Genomic DNA, 14419 nt, shown 5'->3' on the forward strand with positions numbered 1-14419 from the left:
AAAAAAAATCGATTTTGACCAAATTTCCAAGTTCTTGCAGCCCTAAATGGATTCAAATCTACACACATCCTATCAATGATTGACACAACAATAGTTCATACAGATTTAGCCTAACTATGCTTTAGCAAATAACCAGATCAAACTGACAGTTTATTGGATCAACCGCGCGAATACCCAGACGACAAACAACTAATAGACCAAGAAATCATGCCAATGAAGCGAAATGTAAAAACTAATCAGAGGAGACTATCTGTTTCCGGATGAACACAACTAATGGTATAACTGCAAACCAAGAACAAGAAAATTCCATTTGCCAGCGAATCCTTCAAGTGACAAATACAAGCTTTGAGAGTATTTCCCATTGTAACTATGAGTAAAACAACTGAAAATTACTAGAAAAATATATAAAAGAACTACTATCATGGGACAGAAAATTTTTATGTACATACATATATTTGTCTTGATGGAACACAAGGCCTCAGTAGCTAACAGCTAAAATGAACGAATGGAGCTGGTGATACGAACATACAGGTCATCCCTCCCAAATGTCAACCTTACCTTCACGTGGTATCTCTTATTCAATACGAACAAGACTCTGATGAACGAATAAAGGCGGTATATCCTTATCACCAACGAGGTGGATACACCTGCCAGCCAGGAGGGAGACCGTTAGCCACGGATCTTGACTAATTTTAAATCAATTCAATTACAGATGCACTGACTCGTGCGAAATCATAACAACAACTGGCGAAAATGTTTTTTTTTCTGGTAGCCATCCCAGTGAGAGAACGCCTGTTGTAGCGACTTCTATAGAAAGAAAAGCAGATTCTGTTAGGATCATCTGGATGAGATTGCTTACAAAAGCAAGGAACATGACAATAGTTCAATATTATGCAACGACAAATGTTACTGACTTTGTTGTTTATTATATGTACATTTTACAATATCAACAGTGGTGATATAGTTATGCCAATGGGCGACATGAACGTTCAAGTTTTCGGATGTAATTTGGGTATATTTATATGATATATTATAGAATATGCTATGTAAGTAAAAAAAAATAAATGTCTATAGTCCAAGTAATATTTCGAAATTAAGCAGGTTAGGAGAGTAAAAGTTGTCGGATATCGCCGAAATCGGAGCACTATTGGAAATAGCTGTCATACAAACTTATCCATCGAAATTTAGTCATTGTATGGAAAAATGTTTACATCACAAGATACAATCTCCTGACATATTGTTCAGATCAGATCACTATTGATTATCAAAATCAAGTAAAAATCTTCAGAATATATATTTTTCCTTATAAAGTAACCTTAATTCGACTTGAAGATTGTTTATGAAAACCCAAGCTATAAGAAATGCACTATGGGATACTCTAATATAGACGGCACTATGCAGAAGTGTGACAGAATTTAACATTCCTATACATAACTTGATGAGAGGTTGGAAAGTGTTTTATATTTCGGCATTGGCAACACTAGCGTTACAATATGAAAACTCACGTCTTGATCGTAAAGTTTGATACTTTTGATGTTATAATTACTAAGAATGATTCGACATACGAGCGCTATTTGTGTACTTTACAGTAACTCAAAATATTCCTCTCGACCAAAAAATGGAGTTAAGCCGTAAACTTTTTCACGTGGTTATTTTTTACAACTTTCGACGAACTTAACTCAATTTTTGGTGATGAAGCTTCAATAAGGACCAGGGTTTATCAATGGTATGGTGTATTCAATCGAGGTCGTAGATCACGCCAAGACAAATTTTGGGAAGGTCGTCCAAAATCAGTTGCTGTTCCGGATGCCGTACGCTAACTGATTCTGCAAGGTCGTCATGTGACCTATAGGGAGATTGAACACTGACTTCTGAGTGGTATACAACCTTCTCGTTAGATTAATAACATTAAAATCAGCTAATGCTTTCTTGAATGTGTCATAAAGTCGAAGTATTATACTATAGTTTTCTAAATGGTAATATAAGACACTGAAAGTTCTTCAATTCCCGACTGACCACCCTAATGCTTACATATACATTAACATTTGCATCGTCAAATAGTCAAGTCCAAATGGGAATGCGATAATGCAAGTATGAAATTACATTAACAAAAGTACGCGAAACAAATAGATACCAAAGTAATATAAATAAAGATAACAACAATAACATTGGATTATTATAAATTGTATGTACGTACATACATACAACCGAAACGCACAAATATGCAGAAACACATCGAATTCCATACATATGTATATATACATATATACATTATATGTATTTATACATACATATACAAAAGCATCCAACTGAGCAGTGGTCAAGCGACAGAGCAGCCAATGCCAGTCTCCGGACTCAGCCAAAAGCCCTGGCTAAAACACAAGGAACCCCACCTACGCATAACTCACAGCGCATAGCTTGCATGAATGTATAGTACATCATGTGTGTGTGTGTGTGTGTGTGTGTGTGCGTGGTAGGCATGCCATTACGCTCGGCCATGTTCGTCCGACTAAGCGGCCTGTGGTCTCTTGTCACCATTGTTCGCTGAAACAATGAAAACTATTATCTGTGGAAATTTCTCTGCTTCCTATTGTGCTTCCACAAATGATTGTTGTAGTTATTATTATGATTGTTTGTTGCTGTTGCTCCCGTTGTTGCTGCTGACATTGCTGCTTCTGTAGTTCTTGCTGTTGTTGCCCGCTTGTGAGTGTATTTATTTGAATTGCTGCTGCTTGTAGTTGCTTGGCCATTTTTCATTGTTTTTGTTGTTGTCATCAACGTTCTTCCCATTGCTGGCGAGAATTTTTCTTCATTTTTGCCAAGTTATGTTCTTTCTCAACTAAATCCCCTCAGCAGCTGCTAAACTTCTAAGTCAAAACTGGTTGGCCAATGGCTACAATGGCTTTTGTGTGTTGTTGCTGGAGCGAGAAACATTTACGAGGAGGGCGAGCGTATGTTGTAGGTATGATGAACATAACGAACAACAAAACCGAATACTTTCGCTTTAAGAATAGACAATGCCTTCGTTGCGCTTTATAGAAATTCGAGAAATATGTTTGTGTGGATGTGTGTGTGTGTGTATAAAATTGCAAATACAAATGACATTTCCTTTATTGAATTCCCATATCAAATGGTACACGAATGAGTTGTTAAAATGTGATACTCATACTCTTGGGAAATGCTGTGGCGAATGAGCGAAAAAGCAGTGCTTTACGGAAAGTGGGAATATTTAGTTATAGAAATAAGTTTCATTTGCGGATTTGTACATGAAATGGAATAATATAAAACATTAATTTTGGCACTAAAGGCTTGTCTTCGAACTTAGGAAGAAAACAAGTGTCTTAAGTGACAAGAAAAGATAAGATAGATCCATATGATTCGCGCCTAGGGTCCCTCGTCAGTGTGAATGTTCTTTGAATTTTGATTATCTCGCCAATAATACATTGTAACGGTATCTTTCTTGGCCCCCACTATCTAATCGTTGGCCGTCACTACCAGACCCGTTTCTTTCGTTTCTTTGTTCAACGTGGAGAAAGCAGAACTAACGGCTTAGTTGTTATGGCCAATCAAATCGAGCAGTTATACAATCTTGTAAAAGATGGTACCCTTTCTATTCAGCTCTGCAGCTGGAATTATTTACTCCAAGAGAAGATTGAAGAAGTCGCTTGATAGGTAGTCGCCTTGTCTGAAACCTTGTTGGGTATCGAACAGCTCGGAGAGGTTCCTGACGGAGCTCTTGGTATTACTCAACGTCAGTTTGCACATCCGTATTAGTTTAGAGCTGCGCTGAACTATGTCAATGATGTCGTATATCTCGTACAGCTTATCGTTCCATCGACTGTAGTATTTTTATGTTGGAGGTTGGAGCCGTGTGTAGAAGTTCACGCAATTGAGGATAGTTCTCTGAGCCCCATTCATTGGCCAAAAATGATTACTACATATGGTTTAAGCAGCTCATGACTTCCGATCTTAGATCAAGTATTCTACATTTTGAAAGTATAATCTGATCAAATTTGACCCGAACTGGTCCCATTTCTTATGTCAGTTGAACCTTTTTTATGTTAATGTGGAGAGATCAAAATCAACTTTTACTGGTGACGAAAAGTGAGTTTATGAATATTACGTCGAAACTATCCAATAATCTAGCGAATGACTTTCCAAAAATGATGGAAACCGAAAAAACCTGCTCCGGGTCAAATTTGATAAGGTATATAATAGGACCTCGTACTTGGTGTTATACATATATAGACCATATGTACATGAGAAGAGAGTGACGTGTTTTTTTCTATAATATTAAAATTCATAAGAACCTGACCCAATTCCTACCCTGACATAAGAGTTACACTTTAAAAGATCGTTTAAATTATTTTCAAAATTATAATGTATGGCTTACGAGGGCTTCTGCGGTAATACCAAAGCCCAGGCTAGAGCTACCTCAAGCCAGATTTTGTCAGTATTTGCTCAAGGTATATGAGGCCAACAACAACGTCAGACTCGAAGTCCAACGCAGAATAACTCTTGCCCACAGGTGCTACTTGGGATTGAGTAGGCAATTAAAAAGTAAAGTAATGCACGATGACAACACCTGACGAGTCGCCGTTGCGAGTGTTCGAGAGAAAAGTTCCAGGAAGATTTATGGTCCTTTGCGCATTGGCAACAGCGAATACCGCGAAACCGTTGACTACGCCAATAATAAGAAGAAGAAAGAAAACAAGTAAGGAAGGGCTAAGTTCGGGTGTCACCGAACATTTTATACTCTCGCATGATAAAGTGATAGTCGAGATTTCATTATCCGTCATTTACATATTTTTCAAATACCGTATTTGTGTAAAGTTTTATTCCGCTATCATCATTGGTTCCTAATGTACTATATATATTATACAGAGAAAGCATCAGATGGAATTCAAAATAGCGTTATATTGGAAGAAGGCGTGGTTGAGAACCGATTTCACTCATATTTCGTACATGTCATCAGGGTGTTAAGAAAATATTATATACCGAATTTCATTGAAATCGGTAGAGTAGTTCCTGAGATATGGTTTTTGGTCCATAAGTTGGGCGACGCCACGCCCATTTTCAATTTTTAAAAAAAGCCTGGGTACAGCTTCCTTCTGCCATTTCTTCCGAAAAATTTAGTGTTTCTGACGTTTTTTTTTAGTCGGTTAACACACTTTTAGGGATTTTCAACATAACCTTTGTAAGGGAGGTGGGCGTGGTTATTATCCGATTTATTCCACTTTTGAACTGTATATGGAAATGCCTGAAGGAAACGACTCTATAGAGTTTGGTTGACATAGGTATAGTAGTTTCCGAGATATGTACAAAAAACTTAGTAGGGGGCGGGGCCACTCCCACTTTTCCAAAAGAAATTACGTCCAAATATGCCCCTACCTAATGCGATCCTTTGTGCCAAATTTCACTTTAATATCTTTATTTATGGCTTAGTTATGACACTTTATAGGTTTTCGGTTTTCGCCATTAAACCTAACCTTCTTATGGAGCCAAGAAATACGTGTACCAAGTTTCATCATGATATCTCAATTTTTACTCAAGTTACAGCTTGCACGGACGGACGGACGGACAGACGGATGGACGGACGGACAGACGGACGGACTCTACTCGTGACCCTGATCACTTTGGTATATATAACCCTATATCTGACTCTTTTAGTTTTAGGACTTACATTCAACCGTTATGTGAACAAAACTATAATACTCTCCTTAGCAACTTTGTTGCGAGAGTATAAAAATATGAAGCACTCGTCAAGGACCAGTTATTCGATAGAAGTATAGATCGACTACAGCACCCCGCACAGTGGTGCCAGAGCGGAAAAAAAGGATTTTTTTATCATTCCAAATTTGTACCATCTTTTCAATTTAAGCTAAGAACTAATCAAATAACATTGTCCGAATACTTGGGCCTGATATATTCAATGGTTTTTTGTTGGGAGAGCTTCAAAGTCCAACAAAGTATCAACGCAAACTTACTCAGAAAAATGTGATGAATATTGCAAAGGTTAAAACTCAAAAGTTAACTATAAAATACCAATTGTAAAGTTTCTATTTATTAAAACCAATGTTATAGATGTGATTTACATCATCAAATGTATACTTTCTTTTTCAAGATTTTTTTTAATATGATGTTTTTTCATGGTCCAAAAAAATCATATATTTCACAACTTCAACAGAATATAACTATTGTGCGCAGGAGCGCGCAGGTTGGCCACTTACACAAAATAAACTTTTAAATCTCCTTAATCGATAGAAAAAAAAAATCAGCTGCCATTAGCTGCCAATTCATGAGTAATTAGCATTTTAATCTACTACAACTAGCTGTGATAACAGCGAAAATATTGCAACTTTTGTGATTATATTATATGGGAGATGGGCGTAATTGTGGGCGGATTTGCTTCATTTTTTCTGGACAAGCTTATATTTACAAAATATTACACTGTAGAAAATTTTGTTACTGTAGGATGATTTTTGATTTTTGTGTTATATGGGAGGTGGGCGGATTTTAACAATTTTTTTTTTCATCTAATTTGGCAATATGAGAGATGTGTGCCAAATTTCAAAGCCCTACCTCGATTCCTTCTATTTTTTGCCGCGGATTGTATGAAGCGGCACCACTGTGCCCCGTAGTTATAAAAAATTAGCGCTAAATCACACGGTCGAAGATACATTTGTATATTGGGATGTTGTTGTACGAGGTCATTCGCCTTACAACCATTGCAAACAAATACGAACACAACGAAAGGATAAAAAGCAAACAATTATTTGTTGGAGTAAATGAAAGCGGAAACTTACTTGACCGACCAACGGTTATAAGACCATTATCGAAGAAGACGAACAAATAAAACTAATATTTTTCTTAATATACATACATATGCATATGTACATATATACGAATAATATTTGTCATGAGCGCCGCTCTGAGTTGTAACATTTGTTCTTTTATAAAAGAAAAGTAATGTCAACAATATTTTTTTATTTTGTTTTCTCGGATAGGTATGTGCGGCATCATACTAAAGCGCAGCACTTATGAGTGTGTATGGGTGTGTGCATATCACAGCCTCCGAAGGCTACTTAAGACAAATGTTATTTCTTATTTTTATTTTTTGTAATAACTACCGAAATTTGAAATCGAATATGAGATGACTGTGTAAACAAAGTGACCTCCCAAGTGTAAGGCAATCAACGGTATGTTAGTATGTATGTATAAATATATAGTATATGTGTGTATAAATATGAATGTGCGCAAACACCTATGCCCATACATACATACATATATGCCCCTACTTTAGTAACTATTGATGAACCAACCAATTGCTGTGTAAATATGCATATGAATACCATATATAAATATACATAAATGTATATAACGTATACACCGGTAGCACCGACATTTTTGAGTGCACGGATGTCATGTAAACATTTCCATTTCGACTTCTTTAAATTGAATACTATTTTCTTATACTTTCTTTTGTGGCATTTTTTACGCTTCATTGATGCGCTCAGCTATAGTCGAGCACGCATATACATATGTACATATACACATACATACATTTACTTATGTGAACGTTTGAATGTGATTGGCCTCATATTTATTGACACGCAATGCCTTCTTAAATGCTCGCACATACGCTTGCGCTTACGGAGACATTCCCCCTTGGCGGCTAACCATAAAGCAAAAGTTTCCAAATGTGTAAGATCACAAAATATTGAAATTATGTAGTGTATACAAGAGAAGATCCCAATAATATTATAATTTGACAGTGTTACAAGCCAGACATTTCAAGGAGGATCATTGGGGGTGCACTCATTACTGCTAATAATTATTATATGTGTTATATGTTTCTGTAAAAGCATCTAAACTTAACTTAACTTAACTTAGCTTAACTTAACTTAACTTAACTTAACTTAACTTAACTTAACTTAACTTAACTTAGCTTAACTTAACTTAACTTAACTTAACTGAACTTAACTTAACTTAACTGAACTTAACTTAACTTAACTTAACTTAACTTAACTTAACTTAACTTAACTGAACTTAACTTAACTTAACTTAACTTAACTGAACTTAACTTAACTTAACTTAACTTAACTTAACTTAACTTAACTTAACTTAGCTTAACTTAACTTAATTTAACTTAAATTAACTTAACTTACTTTATCTTATCTTATCTTATACACGTTAGTATAAAAACGATCAGCGTTACGAGCTGAGTCGATTTACCCATGTCCGTCTGTCTTGTATATGCGAACTAGCCGCTCAGTTTTTGAGAGATCTGAAAATGTATACACAATTTATACATATTCTCATTTATCGGACCATTATGACATAAGATCTTTTTACGAGTATACACTTTTACACGCAAAGAAGACCCCTCCTTAAAATTTTCTACTGGAATGTTGGTTTATTAACCTTATTTATTTGCTTTTCAAAAACAGCACAACATTTCTTCCTCACAAACAGTAGCAGCTGCCAAACTGGAAGCATGTATGTATGTATGTATTGGTGTATGCGTATGTAAGTGATGTTTATTTTTTCTTTGCTTGCCGATTCGTTAAAATCATTGCTTTACCTGGTTGAATTTTATATTATAATCCATGATTTTTGACCGAACCAACACGCTAATGCCTCAATGCTACATGTGCTCTTATTAGACATGACTCAATACCATTAACATTAGTGATTGGTTCGTTCGAAAGAAAGTTAGGCCAATTAGTATAGGCCACATGAAATTGTATGGGGTTTGATACCAAGGTACAAAACTAGTAATCTGTGTATATTACTTTTAATAAATGGTATTTTCTGATTTTTTCTCAAAACTACTATTCATAATAACAAGGTCCTTCTAAAAAATATTCATTTCATAAAATAAAAAGGATATATTATATAGTATATATATTTGATTCGCTGAGTCGTTGCAAAATTGTATTTTTTGGCATTTCAAGACTAACGCCTGAACAACGTTTACAAATCAACTCAACGTATAGTCCACATATTCAGCCTACTAAGCGTACTAAGCGTACTATTCGCAACACTATCACTTATTTTGGGACCCTGTATTCATTATTGGATAATACACTATCGACTATACCACGTCAAGCACCATGGAGAGTGGACTCGGCGCCGTTCGCAGCAAATCGGACTGACATATATAGTATAACAACCTAGCGCATTTTACGTCGAGATCTTAAATTGAAAGCGTTCAAAATACAGCTTGTGCAAGAACTAGAGCCGCACGACCTTTCCAAGTGGCATTGGTTCGCTCTATTAGCTCTCGAAAAATTGCAAGAAGATCCGACGTTTCCGAGCTAAATTTTGTTTAGCGATGAGGCCGATTTCTGGCTCATTGGGTATGTAAGCAAGCAAAATTGCCAAATTTGAGGCGAAGAGCAACATGAAGAGATTCCAGATCTGCCATTTCATCCAGAAAAACAACGGTTTGGTGTGGTTTGTGGGCCGGTGGAGTCATCGGTCCATATTTCTTCCAAAATGATGCCGGCGAGAACGTAACCGTCAATGGCGACCGTTATCGTGCCATGATAACCGACTATTTAATACCTGAAATTGAAGCTCGTGATCTCGGCTACATTTGGTTTCGAAAAGGCGGCGCCACTTCCCACTCATCGCATAAATCAATGGATTTATTGAGAGAAAACTTCGTACTTATATTATGTACATATGTATATTTATCGAACAAAAGAACGACTTTGGAGAATCAAAAGATAGGTGGTATTTTAATCATTCAACAAAAACCCGTGACTTCCAGTTTTCACACTTGTTCCAGCTTGTTGGGTATTTATGTAACCGCCTTACACATTGTATGTTATATTCCCACTTTCCTTCGACGAATCGAAGGGACAGTAATCATGTTTTTCTGGCTGTTTGAATGCACTAACTTCCGGGATTATAAGTCATCTCATTCCTGGTTAAAAGTTCTTAATACCCAATTAGCATCAATGGGTGGGTTTTAAATTTATTGCTAGACGCCATTTCGAAATTATACGAAAGAAGATGTCGTCAAAACATCTCCGTACTTCCGTTTTGGCTGCTTGGACGATATTTGTTGCCGAACTCAGTCTAAACACCGAATCTAACCTAATAATTTGATTAACCTTGCTAAATAGGATGACTATGTAGATGAAGTATTCTTTTAATACGAAGTTTGCCTATAGACTTCTCTTTTATTATTCTACTCTCCTCAATTACAAATTAATAACAAACAATTACTGATCACAGAAATTAAGAAATATCTCTTTCATCTTTTTAGTTGTTTGCCGTCGGTTTGCTGTATGTCTTACCGGATAGTATTGTAGCTAAATGGCAGCACTTGAGCACCACACGCCCATCTTATGGCGGTTTTGAAGATGGGTGCTCTTCACCGCGTCGAACTGTGCATATGCCAACGCTCTGCCACACACACACTCCGTGCCATTTGATGTGTTTATCTAAGCGTTGCGCGCTGTCAGTGCTCATTGCCAGTATTTGTACTTAAAGAGCGCATGGGAGACCCCCATTACCTCAACTAGTACATTAGCCATGTACTGTATTATATCTGTAGATATTTTTGTAGTTGTAACGAGTGAGGTGGCACATAGCCGCTTTGGTGGTATACCCATGCATTCTCTGTTGTTGGCACATTTCCGATACTCAATGGAAACCATTTGGCATTTGTTGCCATTCGTTTGTCGGTAAAATTTATTTAGTATCTCCCGCCCATGTTGTTATTTTAACTATCGATTGCTTATTTTTCTGTGTTTGGGTGGCATTACTTGAGTATTTCCTTGCTTCGGCTACTTTAAAATCAATCCATTAGCCTACAGTAATATTTTTGTTGGTTTTGTTATTGTTATATATTAGTCTTTCGCTGTGTGGATCACTTTCAAAGATAATAAAAGCAAATCGCTTCTTTAAGAAAACACAGCGAGTTGGTTAGCATAGCATTCGGCAGTGAAATATACCCGACGACCACCCGAATTGCTTGTTTGTATTATTCTAAGTTAAATCTTCCTTAAATCATATGTCGCCTTGGGTAGTGCCAGCGACCTACACCTACGATACCTACAACCATATGCAACAGCCTGTGGCACCCTTTCTTTGGCGATTACGCGCCAATTTTGGAACACCGCAGGCCTTAATCAGTTTCTGCTCAAACCCATTACTCCATTCGAACCGCGCTTTAGCCAACCGTGCCACCAAAAGCAAATAAGCAACAAGCCAAATAAGCAATCAGTGTTGTTGTTGATGTTTTTTTATTTGCAAAAGTATCTGCTAAATGCCGCAAAATGCCATGGAGGCACACATAAATATTTACAACAGTGCGTAAAGGGCATTATTCCCCCAAAATATATCCTCGCTCACTGACGCCTGACGGCTGCGCAGGGAAAGTGCAAATTTAACCAACTTTTTGTGGGGTTGAAAATGAAATTAACAATTAAACGCCGTCAAGATGTTATCAACTCCCTTGTTGTGTCTATATTTGTTGCTTGCTATTTTTTTTTTTTGTTTGCTTGGTTGTTTGATTCCTTGGTGTTACCGCTTAAGTATAAAGATGATAATGGTGCTGTTGAAGTTGTTGCTGTTATGTTTTTTGCCGCTTTATTTGTCGTTTGTTGCCTTCATTAATGTCTTAAATGAAGTGCGTACACCACTTAATTGTTGAAGTATTATGTATATCCCGAAGCGTTGCAACGGTTGCTGCTCGCAGTCAGGCTCAGAGCCAGCTGTGGCATCCACCGTTGAGATTACGTCGTTGAGAGAAAGTGGATGCGGCGCACGGTGTTTGATGAGTTAATAATGTTGATGAGATTAACGAGTGGAAAAAACACAGCAATTTAGGTGAGCATCTATTTTGCCAAATTGCTAAACAGGCGTATGTGAATCAGTCGCGAGGTGAAGAGTGATCTTTTTTTATTAAGGCTCTTGATAGCGAAATGAAAGAGTTAGCAGAATAAAGATAACTTTTTTGATAATAGCACTAATATTAGTTTATAGTAGTATATTTCCCCACAAAAATATAGTTTTTGAAATCTTGCCAAAAGTTGTGTTAAATTTTCGTTAAAGCTTTCAATAACTCCTGACTTATCAGTTTAAAAATATTGTTTGCACTGATTTTTGTACAACTTTTCTTAGATTAGGTTAGTCTGGTAGATTAAGAAACAATTCATAGATCAGTTTTGGTCCATAGTGTCGTTATACAGACTATGCGGCATCATTAACAACAGCTCATCCAGTGTTTCATACCGTAGAATGCCCAAATGCTTCAACCGTCGGAAGAACAACAAAGCGGCGAGGGCCAATGGATTGTCAGCCGAGCTGTTCAAATGCGGCGGCGAAGTACTGCTAAGGTGCATACGAGCTGCAGAACTAAATAGAGAAGTTAGAATACTCAACAATAGTTTACAACTGCTGGCGTACGCCGAAGACATCGATATCAGTGGCCTCAACAACCCCGCCGTTAGTTCTGCTTTCTCCATGTTGAAAAAAGAAGCGAGGCAAATGGGTATGATAGTGAACGAGGGAAAGATGAAATATCTCCTGTCATCGAACAAACAGTCGTCGAATTCGTGACTTGGCTCTCACGTCACTGTTGACAGTCATAACTTCGAAGTCGTAGATAATTTCGTTCCTCTTTGGAACCAGTATTAACTGCTACAACAACAACATCAGCTTCGAAATACAACGCAGAATAATAGCTTAAAATCAACAAATTACCATCGTCTGGTTTCTCTGCTTTTTCTTTTGTTTAGCCCGGAAATCTCAAATTTATAAACATAGCCAAGGATGGCTAAAATCCGGATATTACTAACACTCGCTCATGTTCGAATTTTAAATTGCAGAAATTCGGAAAAAAGTCATTTAAAAAAACCTAAATTTTTACGAAGTTTTAAACAAATTTTTCATAACGCCTTCAAAACAGGCTCCTAAGTCAATACAAGCGTGCTAACGCATAATCCAATTTTCCATACACTTGTTATAAGCCTCTGCTGGGACGGCTTTTCGTGAATTCTTTTTTTCAGTTTCGGTTCATTTTTAGAGCGCCATTAGCTTGTTGGATAGTTTCGATATCATATTCATTAATCCACGTTTCACCGTCAGTAATGAAGCGTAGAGTGTACTCAGTAGTCACGAAACTTCTTTGCGACTTCTACTCAACATCGTTTTTGCAAAATATACGTGTCTAATATTGAAGAGCTCCATCAACCAAAATCTGTTGAGCCATTCCATTCCAGTTGCTGAGATCCACTGTTATCTCTCTAAAGCCAACTCCACGAATTTCAAGCACTGTTTCTTTAGCTTTTTCGAGGAGAGAACAAAGGTGGATGGACAAATCGAATGAGGCAAGTTCAGGTCACGACCTTCTGAAGGCACTCAAATACTTGTGTTTGTTATAAAGTAGACTCCCCAAAACACTTCTGCAACATTTCCGTCGATTTCATAGTCGTCACTACATGATCAATATACAAAAGTATTCTAAAAGGATACAGGTTAGAACAGCTTTGCTTGCATTTATTCACAAAAGCCAACTTTTAGGAGTGTAAAGAGAATGCTTAATTTAGTAGAAGCTCGATAAAATTGGCTCCCCGAGAGGTCTTGGCTACGGGTTTTTGAAAATTTTATAGCATTTATTTTTGTCCTTAATAGCACTACCGTTGAGGATACTTGTTTTCTAAGCTATTCCTCATGGAGTATCGCATATTGGCCAGAAGTGTCTTGGGAATTAGGGCAGCAGTGGAAAGTGTTGCCAAAAGTAGGCAACTTCATGGACGAGATTGCCCATAATGATGTGTGGCTAAAATCCGAAAAACGTGATCAACATTGGAAAATCCATCCATTGTCTATACCACGATCTTGAAGGAGGGATGGTAAAGAAATTCAAAACCCGATGGAACGAGCTACCTGGGTGCAAAACTGCAAAAGTCATGTACAAAATGGTAGATCGGAAGTACACAAAATTCCTATTAGAACTCGAACATTAAAAAAAATTATGACGTTGAATAGTAATCGATAAGTAATCAGTACATTCGGTATTATTTGTAATCGAATTACCATACTTAAAAATTGTTTAATCATTATCTATAAATCTAACTAACACAGCAGTCAGCAATGCCTTATAAAGCACTCTTAACAAAGGATTAAACTGTGGCCATCATATTTTGCATAAAGGCAATGACGCGCTCTGGGGCGTTACACAAAAACTCGCCACAATATAATAAACAATAAATGCATTTTGCTTAACAAAGCTGAAGCTTTATACGAAAGTAGATCTACTGGGATAAACGTATTCACAAGCTCATTTGGTTCCTCGGTACGACGGGTGACGAACTAGTCGCGAACGACGCGCATGTCAAATGTGTCACGTGTGGCGCGCTGCGGTTGACAGCGCCGATAATTTTACATACATACGCAC

Source organism: Bactrocera neohumeralis, chromosome 2 (genome assembly GCF_024586455.1).
Source record: "Bactrocera neohumeralis isolate Rockhampton chromosome 2, APGP_CSIRO_Bneo_wtdbg2-racon-allhic-juicebox.fasta_v2, whole genome shotgun sequence".
Lineage (NCBI taxonomy): Eukaryota > Metazoa > Arthropoda > Insecta > Diptera > Tephritidae > Bactrocera > Bactrocera neohumeralis.